Source organism: Pelobates fuscus, chromosome 6 (genome assembly GCF_036172605.1).
Source record: "Pelobates fuscus isolate aPelFus1 chromosome 6, aPelFus1.pri, whole genome shotgun sequence".
Taxonomy (NCBI): domain Eukaryota; kingdom Metazoa; phylum Chordata; class Amphibia; order Anura; family Pelobatidae; genus Pelobates; species Pelobates fuscus.
Genome location: NC_086322.1, coordinates 8,607,736 through 8,617,613, shown reverse-complemented (window position 1 = coordinate 8,617,613; position 9,878 = coordinate 8,607,736). Strand labels below are relative to the sequence as shown.

Sequence of the window (9,878 nt, the reverse complement as noted above, 5' to 3'; positions counted from 1 at the left end):
ATAAAAGGCTCCCCTGGCATTAATGCTGAAAATTTAGCAATAATTCAGTAAAACTTTTTTCAATAATCTTTATTGTTTTTTAAAACATAATTATAACAAGGACATACACAAAGACAATATTCAGTATGTTATTAGCTTACCAGCTTACTATTACACTTATACAAAAAAAAATATGATTATCATTGTTTCTAGCTTGGAGACCCTGTACTAGTTTTATTGGATTATAACAGGATCCAAACTTTTTTCTAGGTTGAGTTTAGTAACTAAATTTAAATTATCAAATACTAATAACCATAAGGGTTTAATTAATTCACACTCCCACCAAATGTGCAAACGAGAGCCTTCCTTGATTCCACACCTCCAGCATCCATTAGAGTAATGAGGGTAAATGGTGGCAAGTTTGGAAGGAACTAGATGAATTCAACTTCTATGATATTCATGCAGTGTCAGATTATTAGTTAATCTGATAGATCTCAATCAATGTAAATCTGTAAATCTTGGGATCAACGTATGATTACAAGACTTGGTGTTTCTTGAATTTCTGAAGTAAGCAGTATAAAGCATTGTGTGAATATTTTGCGAGTGGATTGTATCTTAAATATCTCATATTTTTTTCATTTTATCACAATTATTGATCTGTAGGTGTGAATCTATAGGGAGGTGCACCTGGTCTAGGAAGTGTTCTATCGCTGTGCTAGATGGTTGGTGTGTCTCTGGGTCATTCTGCAGCTGGTATAGGGATGCGTAGTATCTCGACAGTTTATCTACGGTGTTCTGAGGGGTTGTACAATTTGTTCCCCTATGTGGAAGTTATATAGGGAATTTTAGATTGCAGGTACTTCTGTTTTAGTCTCCTGGCCAGAAGCTTACCTGCTTTATTGATGGTTGTGTAGTGGGATTGTTTTAGATAGCACAGATGTTTTTCAGTCATTTGCAGTTGTAGTGGAGTTCTGTTTTGAGTTTCATCATGTGTTTGTGCATTTTTTGGAAGGATTTGTTTTATTTTTGGTCTCTAGGGTAGAAATCTCCTGGAAAAGCCGCGCTTGAGCTGTGCCCAGTTGTACCAGGTTACCCCTCATCACTACTTGTGTGCTATCCATTGTATAGTCAATGAGGTGATACAGTGTTCATGTGTGGTAAAGAAGTTGAGGATGTGCTTTTTAATTGTGGTAAGTTGTTCTGGATTATCTAATAGGGCTTTGCTTAAATGCCATGTGCCGCGAACACAGGCTGGGTAAGGGACTTTCATAGTTATTATTAATGGTGCATGGTCCAACCACGTGATAGGGCCTAGTTGCATGTCAGATGCGTGCATTAGAGTACGTTTATCAAATAAGCATAGGTCTATTCTAGAATAGGTCATGTGTACTAGCGAGTAAAAAGAGTAATCCCTCGTTTGAGAGAATAGGTTGCGCCATACATCGTAGAAGTCACGTGTGTGTAGCAACGTAGCTAAGTGTTTACTGAGAGATACTGATTGGCTTTTAGGAAATTTATAGTGGGCTCTTTGTATATCTAGATGCGGATCCGAGGTGTAGTTAAAATCTCTGCAGATTATGGTGTGAATGACGTTCTATCTTGCAAAAGGCTTAGGAAGGACTTTTGCATGTCGTTTGGAGTCTACAGGGATACTACAGTTATTTGGAGGCTGTTCAGAGAGCCCACTAAGGTTAACAGTCTTCCATCATGACTGGAATATTGTTTGTCTGGGGAGAAACCCCAGTCACTCTGCAAATATATGAAAAGCTTTGGCGTAATGTTTGATAGCAAATTTAAGAGGGTTGCAATTACAAAAATGGGTCTCCTGCAAGCATACAATTGCAACTTTAGATTTGTAAAGTTCTCGCAAAGTTAGTCTATGCTTGTGGGGGCTGTTAAGGCCTTTGACATTCAGGGGGAGTATCTTTAAGGAGTCAGCCATTGTCCCAAACCAGGTGCGTGCTTATCTGCGCCAAGAATTACCATGTAAGGAGGCAGATATGGCTGTGAGACTAAGGTTATTCAACTTTAAATCCGGCTGAAAAATACAAATAAATATCAGTGTTATAAATATAGTGTTTCCTTTTATTCTGTTTTAGGTATTTTTTATTATTACCTTGGTATCTACATCTCGTGAAGGGTCGTATATTTTATATTGTTTGCATGTTTTTTTATTACTGGGAATTCTGTATGTACTGATATTTATTTGTATTTCTTTTCTATGTTTAGTGTCAGGATCCCGCGGGCGGCTGCGAGGGGAGGCTTCAGTCCGCTCGCGGCACTCACCCTCCAGCCGTCCGCGGGTCCTTTCCCGGCATACGCTCACTGGGCGTCCTCCTCCCAGCCTCGGATGCCGCCCGCGTCCTCCTCTCCGTCCCCCAGCGGCAGCATGCATGACGCTGAACGCTGGGGGACCGCCCACTCTTATACACGCCGCGGTCAGCCACCTGACCCGACGTTAAAGACACAGTACGACAATCACAGTGGGAGACATAGATATCTCCCATGTGTGATTGTTAATTCTGATTGGAAGTTATCCAATCAGAATTAAGATAAGGATATATATATACTTACCTTTCCTGTCTCTCAGTGCCCTGTTGTGGTCTTTGCTTGCTAGTATTGATACTGAACTTGTGTTTTCTGGTTACGTACTCTCTGGCTTGTTAATCTGACTTTGTGACTTTCTCCTACCCTTTGACCTCGACTTGTTTCTCGTTATTCTGTCTTCTGGTTCCCCTTACTCGGCTTGTCTCCTGACTATTCTGTGTGTGCTTAGCCTGGCCACTCTAAGGTCCGGTACTGCACCTTTTCTGTGTGTGTGTGTGTGTGTGTGTTAGCATGTTAGGTTCCCCAAATCGTGACATTTAGAGTATTGAGGAAGCACTTTTATATCAGTCACATAGTTTATTTGGTTACTATCTGTTGATTTTTGTTTTTATTTTTTGCTTTTACTTACAAATCTTTTCTTTTTCTATTTAAAATAGACAGTTTATTTTAATCTTTGTTTTCCATGAAAAACACTAAGTTCAAAGATAATGTTTTCATAAACAATGTAATTGCATGTTTTAAATATCAAGTCTTGCTTCATTTGCCTACAGTTCATGGCCATATAAAATATATGACCAGTAATTAATTCATTTGGTTGCAGAACATACAAAGTTTTCATTTTCTTCTCTGTTCTACTGGTCACAAATTTCTTGTATTTGTATCATTTTTCTGTATGAAATGACTACTGGTGAATCCGGAACATTGGTCAAAAAAGGCTTTCCCATATCACAGGTCCTTCCAATTGCTTCATCCAAAGGAATACTACTTAGCAGAGGAATAACAAGATCATTACACATCTTCTCTGATCCTCCCGTTGTTTGTGGGAAAATCTGTGATTTGTTCTTGCATTTTGGGAAATTGAATCCACTCATGTTTTCCACATTGCCAATAATTAGCACATTCACTTTTGAGGCAGAAACTGATTTCTTTGCAAACTTTCTGAAGGGACACTTCCTGAGGAGTTGTAATAATAATAGCTCTATCTATGCATGTTTTGCTCAGATACTGCACCACAGAAAGATGTTCATCAGATGTATCAAATAATCCACTTCACCCCAGTCAACATCTAGTAAGAACTGCTTGATCATTCCATTCTTTTTGGGGCCTCGCCATATGATTGCATCATAAGGGCTGTTAATCAAAAAGTCGATTGACATCACAGTCAAAATATCTTCTACATATACAGGAGACCAACCAGAGCCACTATGATGTAATTGTATATACTCGAGTATAAGACGAGTTTTTCAGCACATTTTTTGTGCTGAAAAACACTCACTCGTCTTATACTCGAGTCAGTTGTCTGTATTATGGCAATTTTCATTGCCATAATACAGACAAGGACCAGGGGCTGTCAGGAAGCTGTAACTTACCTTCACCGCAGCTCCTGTCAGCTCCCTTCTCTCTCCTCCACCCGTGCAGCTCCCAGGTCAGCTTCCTCTGCAACTCTCGCGAGAGCCACGGGGTCAGAGCATTGCCACGGGTTACCGTGGCAACGCTCCGCGCGGCCAGCGAGAGTTGCAGAGGAAGCTGACCTGGGAGCTGCACGGACGGAGGAGAGAGAAGGGAGCTGACAGGAGCTGCGGTGAAGGTAAGTTACAGCTTCCTGACAGCCCCCCTCCTACAGCCCATCCACTGGACCACCAGGGAGTGAGAGCCCCCCTCCCTGGCCAGCTAACAAGCAGGGAGGGGGGACGAAAAAATAAATAAAAATAATAAAAAAAAATAATAACAACATTAAAAAAAATATATCACAATAATAATTAAATAATAATAATTAATAAAATGCCCACCCCCACCAATGCTCTGCACTCACACACACACACACTGCACTCACACACACTGCATTCATACACACACTCACACACACACTGCACTGCATTCATTATATACACACACTGCATTCATACACACACTCATACACACACTGCACTGCATTCATTATATACACACACTGCATTCATACACACACTGCATACACACTGCATTCATACATACACACATACACACACTGCATTCACACTGCACTCATACACACTGCACTGCATTCATTATATACACACACTGCATACACACTGCATTCATACACACTGCATACACACTGCATTCATACATACACACATACACACACTGCATTCACACTGCACTCATACACACACTGCACTGCATTCATTATATACACACTGCACTCATATACACACACTGCACTGCATTCATTATATACACACTGCATACACACTGCACTCATACATACACACTGCATTCATGATATACACACTGCACTCACACACTGCACTGCATTCATTATTTACACACTGCATACACACTGCACTCATACACACACTGCACTGCATTCATTATACACACACTGCACTCATACACACACTGCACTCATATACACACACTGCACTCATATACACGCACTGCACTCCATTCATTATATACACACTGCATACACACACAGCATTCATATACACACTGCATTCATACACACACACACTGCATTCATTATATACACACACTGTAAATAAATATTAAATTAATATAACTTTTTTAGGATCTAATTTTATTTAGAAATTCACCAGTAGCTGCTGCATTTTCCACCCTAGTCTTATACTCGAGTCAATAAGTTTTCCCAGTTTTTTGGGGTAAAATTAGGGGCCTCGGCTTATACTCGAGTATATACGGTAATTTTTTAGGCCCATCTGAAAGTCCATAAAGTAAAGTCAAGATACCTGTTTGTCATCGCCCTAGACGTCTTTGTCCTAGGCCAAGCCATATGCCAGTTAAGCACTAAAAGTGTTATTTTCAATACCGCGTTTTCCTGATAGAACAAATAACTTCTGTTTCAGAGTAGATCATTTTCTTTTACTTCTTCTATTGCTGGATCCAGTGCAGAATTTGCCCCCGATACACATATGTCATGTCATGTCTTTTCCAGCTTCACTGCTACTAGTTCCCGAGCAGTTTGGAGGCACGTCTGCTGGAACATCAGTCATGTCACCACATGAAATGCATTTTTGTGAAGCGTCTAGCACACTGATCTGTTTTTTTTATTTAAATCCGTCTGACTGTCAGGCTCTAAATTATTGATTACTGGCTCGAAGAAATGGGCCCAGCCCCTAATGGGTTCTGATAACCTCCTATCCCTGGCAACTATTGCTGCCATGGCCCCCTATCTCCAGGTTTCATAGAGACACATGAAATCAAAACAAGGGCAAACAAAAATAACCAATAATAGTGCAGGTAATCTGACACCACTAGGCCACAATTGCACAGATATTTGCAATGCTACAAGACACATTCGCCATTGCTATAATGCATTTCATAACACCAGCACACCTGAGAAACTGCCTTATATAACGCAATGGGAAACAGAGCTTAACATACAAGTATTGCTTCCTGATTGGCTACAAAGTGTAAGTCTAACAAAATCAGCATCAATCAGTCTTTATTACTGGTAGTCCTACTGCAAAAATGTAATGAGATGGTATATGGTACCTCAAAAACTCACTAAAATCTATAGCAATAATTCCCCTTTATGTTGGAGATGTGAAGCGGGAATGGGCTCCTTTGCCCACATTTTCTGGGAATGCCACATACTGGCACAAAGTGGAGGACATGATTAAAGACATTACTAGGGCAAAAATACCCTTTCAACCATAATGTTAGTTGCTCTATATAATCCCATAGCTGGACTCCATCCCCGATAGGATAGTGCTTATTAAAGTTCTACTTACAGCAAAGATAAGTATTGCATGCCACACCTCCCTTCCTACCTTACTAGAATTACAGATAGAGTAGTGACCATTAGTTACCTCGAAAAGATGGCCTTAAGAATAGCAGGAAAAGGAAAGGAAAAAACCTACCATAAACTGTGGGATTGCTGGTTGAGTGTGCAACCAAATGTTCCATAAAGCCATTACCTACTGTAAATGCCATTTAAGCAACTGAGAATCAGTACTATGTCTCTACACAATACCTCATACCTTAATTAGCACCCACAAATGAAGGTCCATGATGACGTATCCTTATACCACCTCACAATGCTTATATATGTGTATATCATTGTTATATTTGCTAGAACATTTGAACCCTTGGAAAGCATTGAGATTGGCAAGACAACTATACGTACATCGAAACACGTTCAAGTTATTATGGCATACACAAACTTACTTCCCTATTGTTTACAACTTTATGGTTCTAATTCTGCTTCTTCCTTCCTTTTTTGCTTTATTTTTTGCTTTTGTGTGTGTCCTTTAACTCACATTACATTGTTTACTGCACCCAGACAGATTATATATTCAACTGGGTTTCAGATTTATTCATAATACAAATGAGTGATAAGATGAGAACCCTGTCATCGTATTTCTTCCTACTTGGGCTATAAACGCGATTGCTTTTATCCATGTACAAGTTATATGTGACTGTATAACTTCACACTGTGTTTAAAGTGGATTTTATAAGCTGTACTCTTAATTGGATGTGGATACTATATGCATTGCACCTGGACATTTGTATTGACATGTGTTCATTTTTTTCTAAACTTTCTAAAAAAAAAAAAAGGGATATTGAAAAAAAACCATTATAGGGATTACTCTTCTTTTTTTTTTTTTTTACATTTTATATGTTTAGTCAAAATTATTAAATCATTTGGAAAGCTTATCCAACAATATTATATTGATGCCTACTTGAAAAAATGTATATAATCAAATAAAGAAACACGCCAAAATATATATATTTTTTTTTTTCAATATACACAAATGGTGTTACTTAACATCATCCAACCAATAAACTATGTGACAATATTAAACATGTATATCTATTACAACAAAGAAAGACAATTATATGAATGAGCTCATTAAAAGTGACATTATGAATGTTACACCTGCTTGAAGACCCCTGATGAGACCATTAACCCCTTAAGGACACATGACATGTCTGACACGTCATAATTCCCTTTTATTCCAGAAGTTTGGTCCTTAAGGGGTTAAAGGAACACGTTAAGCTAATACAGCCCACTGTATTGACTATGGTGCAAGGAGTGCCCAGGTGCCCAAACCATATTAAATAATCAAACTATTTTAGAACAGTTTTAGCGCTTACTTCTGGCAGCTTCTTCTCCTGGTCTCCAGTTAGCTCTAAATCTATGCAGGCTATCCAGCACCCTGATCCTGGATTGGCAGTGTTTTATTCTATCAATACATCCAGCTTCTTCTCCTGGTCTCCAGTTAGCTCTAAATCTATGCAGGGCTATCCAGCACCCTGATCCTGGATTGGCAGTGTTTGTTTCTATCAATACATCCAGCTTCTTCTCCTGGTCTCCAGTTAGCTCTAAATCTATGCAGGGCTATCCAGCACCCTGATCCTGGATTGGCAGTGTTTTATTCTATCAATACATCCAGCTTCTCCTGCCGAAGAAAACTCGATGTGATGTGGGCACCGAGTGGGCTTAAACGGAATCACTACATACAGTGGGATGGTAAAAGGGTGCTTCGGGCATTATGACCACTCTAGTCCACTGTAGTGGTAATAGTACTCGGGGTATTAAGATGAAGAATTTTGAAGTACTGCTACAACACTTTAAAATAATATTTACTTTCAAAACATTTTATTCAGGATAAATAAATCCCAAATTGCGCAGTATTCAAAAATGCCAGAAACCATGTGTGCTTGTTAGCTTAGCCAATAGGCAATCTCCATATCATTGTTCAAATGATGATAGAGCCTCTGTGTGCGGAGAAATGTGGAGAAATATATATTTTAGTAAATTTGCTTGTTTCATTTTAAACAAGTATTTGATGTTTATCCCACTTATAAGCTTGCATTTCTACTCTTTGTTTTATCATTGGTAGATAATATATCACCTATACTAATTCCAGTTCTCTGCTCTGAAATTTGTAAGCAGCCCATCTATTTTTAACCTATTTTCATACACGTCTAAACATTTTTTTAAACTTATTTTGCATCCATATATTCTACTCCTGAGAATAATATTCACTTTATCGAAGGTGATTGTTGCACTTGTAATGCAATAAGGAGGTTCATTTAAATGATTTTATATATATATTTTCTATAGTTGAATGTTCTGTACATACTTCACCATCAAGTATCTACTAATGTTTCTTTACATGAACCTCTAGGACATTGTATCTCTTAAATAATGTGCTAAACCCACACTCATTCATAACCGAGGATTGCATCATCAAGCCATTATTATAGAGTTAGGTGTGGCTCTATTAAGTGTGAGCTCAGATTGATATGAATTCTTTATACCAAAGTATACTTATGGGGTATTTTTCCCTATTTTCATTTCACATTGAAAGATCTACTAACAAGGTATTGCTTCAAATTTTCAGTTTTTGGAGCATCTCCCTTCCTTTATTGGATCTTTGTATATGTTTTGCTAATGTAGAGGGTTTCACAGCTGGTTTTATTACTTAATAATACCTGACAGTTCTTGGATAATAGCATGACCTATACTGTCTATACTGTTTTTAGTTACAGAGTAAATTGCATATCACCTGTCATGAAATAAGTAACTAAAATAAGAGCATAGAGATAGATAGCATATATTATATAATAATAAAAGAATAAAGTATGAAAAGAATGAAGCACTTACTTAGCACACAGCATACGATCAGCTATATAAGGCATTATAAAATTATAAGAAAGATAAACATTCACACTTAACACTCCTCCAATAACAATGTCTCCATCCTGGAAATATTGAAAGTCCTCCAACCAGGGTGTCATATTTAAGTCGCACGTCATCACTGAGCTCTGCATTGCAGAAATTACACATCGGAACAGCATAAACCATAGCACTTTAACCACATCTGATCCAGATATATGAATGAGCATTATTACTTTAGACATAGTAATGTATCAAAAACAAACACCGTATCACAGATCCAGGATTCAGTGATGGTCAGGATAATGCCACTTGCAGTTTGAATCTCCTATTGTAATGAATCGAAATGATCTCCCTCCTTTTATACAGTGTAGTGGAATGCATTTCAATGGGTGCTGGATATAGCTATGGACCTGTGTGCTTTGGGATATTTGGGTTGTCTACATTTCTAAAACATATCAATATCTAGCTTCTAAATTTACTAAGCATGGTGCTTCTATTTCCAATTCCCTTCACTCTGATTTTATAGATTTCTGTTTCCTTCTTCCAAGTTTAAACTAACACTTTACATTTTGTATGCTTATTCATTATCACCAGAAATATTAAGTTTGTTTTATAAAAATCACTTTAAAGGGTGCAATCAATATATAGGTCTATAGTAGGGTCCTGCCTTGGATGAGCCTCACTGACCACCAATTAGTTAATTAAGGCTTATTCTATT

At 38.1% G+C, this 9,878-nt stretch overlaps 1 pseudogene; it reads right to left on the bottom strand.

Moving 5' to 3' along the window:
* Positions 1-3,113: 3,113 nt before the first annotated feature.
* On the bottom strand, positions 3,114-5,522 carry LOC134615260 (cytosolic Fe-S cluster assembly factor nubp1-A-like; annotated as a pseudogene).
* Between the last annotated feature and the right edge of the window lie 4,356 nt (positions 5,523-9,878).